Raw genomic sequence first — 2958 nt, 5'->3', positions numbered from 1 at the left:
GAAACCCTCTGGCGAGCAGGAGGCTTCTTCTCAGGGCGTGAGCCACCCCGTTTCCTTACAGGGCCCTGCGATAAACCTTTCTCTGCTCCCAACTCCGATGTTTCAGTTTGTTTAGCCTCACTGTGTGTTGAGCACACGAACTTGTGTTAACAAGATGACAGAAAGAAATGAGGGACTGTGCAATCTGGAACCTTCCTTTCTTAAGCCTCTTCTAGCAAGGTGATGGAGGTCTTTCCTTCAGGCCTTTCCCCGTTTCCCTATGGCTCAGAAAGGCTGCATTTCTGCCCGTGGAGAGTTACCGCAATGGGCTGTCTAGAGGCAGCTCCTGTGGCAACTTAAGTTGTAGGTAGAGTCTCCTGTGTTCTCTCACTCCCCAAATCCATCTACGTTTTCTCTGAGGTGATGGCCAGGAGCGTGATAGAGCTGGGGTTCCCTTTGTCGTCAGAAGCTCTGGTTCATGGTTAGTCACTGCTTTTTTAGGTAATACAAGCAGGCTTGACTTTAATAAAATGTTTTCACAAATAAACATGGAAATTTACCAAAGGTATAAATTAGGGGCATGACTTACCACAATTTTTGAGTTTTTGTTTTACAAAGTAAGTTTCCCTTGTGACGTCCCCTAAAATAGTTGAATTATTTGAATACAAAGAGTTATTTCAAATTTGATGTGTCTTGTAAAAACATAAGGTATATACTTTTAAGCCAAAAAATAAACAGAAAAGCAGTCTATTTGTAATTTTAAGGGGGTTAGTATTAAAGCAGTAGTTTCATGATTTATGCCCAGTTTTCTGATGTCTAAAACATGTTTTATGTTAACTAGCAAACAAGTTGTAAAGGAAATTACTTTTCCTAGGTTCCTCCAACAATCATAGCTTGAACTATGGTGGTTTTTTGTTTTGTTTTTTTCATGAGCAGGCCTAAAGATCCTATTTCCATTGTGTGATTGACTTCCTAGGAAGTAGTTGAAGCCGAGGACTGAGCGCATTTGCACTGATCTGTAGTGGATGAGGGGGTTGCCTGTACATAGCTGATGTCTGTGTGTCCATTCATGGAACATGTGGGAAGAAGCCAGCTGTGCAAAGACACTTGGAAGGACAAAGATCACAACTGTCTTCTTGGTCTTATGACAGCCGCTTCTGTGCAACTTACTGGGAAATAAGGAGGGTGTTGAGTTTGTGGATGGACCTGCTGTTGGTGAGTTGGTAGACATTTATGCCTGTGTCTATTCCGGATATGTTCACAGGGTCATGTGACTTGATTACAGAGGGTCTGTTTCTCTGAGTGGCTGTCAGAATACCTTTTGTCCTGTGTCACAGGACAGGCCCCCATGAGAAGACTCCCACCTAACATATGCCCCTTAGAAATGACCTCATCTCCCACATGAAAGGAGACATTTTATATTTGTCCTAGAATTCCCAGTAGAGTCCTAGAAAAACTCTGAAACGCACGGAAATCTCCCCTCTTGAGAAGTTTTGCTTATGATAAAGGGTTATGTAGGGCAACAAGTTGAGCAGCCATTGCTTATATGGAAAAAAATCTAGTCTGATGTATTGAGGAAGAAGAGAATTATAAAAAGTGTTGAGTAAGGTTAAAAAAAAGCACATGGTGTAGTCAATGCTGGAAGAAGAAATAGAATAAATAACATGTGAAAACACTGTGATTTCTCACAATGATAATGAAATGAAATGCTGCTGATGATAATGAAATATTGATAGGCAGTGTAATGATATAGATGAAGTTGTTGGTGGGGTTTAAATATTTGCAACTGTGCGTGTATGTGAATGTACGTGCATGTGTGCATGTGTGTGTGTGTGACTGTGCGTGGTGAGTAGGGTGGGTAGAGTTTGCAACAGGTTAAAAAAAAAAAAGCCACTGGATTTTCTCCCTGGGGAACTTTGCCCATGTGATTGAAGAATTGATTTATTTTTCCCTTCTCAGTGGTGGTACCCAGTTTTCTTTAAACATGATTCAGTTTCTACCTGCTGTTCTTATAGAGAATTAAGGTTTAATTCCTGATCGTAGCGGTTGGATAAATGTGCTGTTAATCCTGCTGTTTTATAGAGTCAGGCCCACCAGCAGCCCCTAACAGCTTTTATCCCTAACTGCTCTTTTGATGTCCTGAACTCACAGAGTGCTGTGTGTGTTCAGGACCCACATTCTGCAATGCGGTAATAACTGGTCAGTTATTGAGGGAGAGAGTTGTTATCTGTCCCCACCAGGTCAGTGACCCCTTCAGTGGGTCCTTTGCCTAGAGTTGAGAATGCCCATCAAATAAAACTAGGTTCCATAAATCAGAGCAGAAACTTTATTCATTGATCAAGGAATAGAGAAGGGAGAGTTGGTGTTCTAAAAACACCTTCCCTCTGAAGGGAGGGCAGTGAGGGAGTTTTAAGGTTTAGGGGGATGACACGTCAGTAAAGCTCCAGGAAAGGGGTGAAGATTTCCAGGGGCAGCTGGGCCCACGCAGTCTTCCAAGCTTCTTTGCACACGGCACTAGTTTTGACACTTTCTAACTGCTCTGTGATGGGATGATCAGTAAATGAATTCTCCTAACATGTTAATTACCTAGTTATTTACATTCTTTCCACAAGTATAATATCTTAACACAGTGAAAATGCACACTTCATCCTAAAAAGCTGGAAGGGATGTTGTTGGTGATGGGTTCCGTCCAGTGCTAATGCTAGGTGTCTCTTTTATGCTATTTACTCTGATTCTTTGGACAAGCGGTTTAAGGCAGAGATGTGAGGCTGGTTAATTCAACTTGGAGGTGTTGAAGGAACCCATTCTGTGAAAGTTAGCCTATAGCTACTGAATCAGGGGCCTGAATCCACCCAGGAGGTGAGATTCTCTAAGACAAAGCAGACTGAAAGTGTGGGAGGGGAACAGATTTGGGGACTGATTTTTTTTTTGGCTGTCATACATAAGAGGATTTTATTTCTGGAGTCCAATTTCTTTCTC

The sequence above is a fragment of the Capricornis sumatraensis genome, chromosome 4 (genome assembly GCF_032405125.1).
Source record: "Capricornis sumatraensis isolate serow.1 chromosome 4, serow.2, whole genome shotgun sequence".
In the NCBI taxonomy this organism is placed as follows: Eukaryota; Metazoa; Chordata; class Mammalia; order Artiodactyla; family Bovidae; genus Capricornis; species Capricornis sumatraensis.
Note: the sequence above shows the minus strand (reverse complement) of the source record.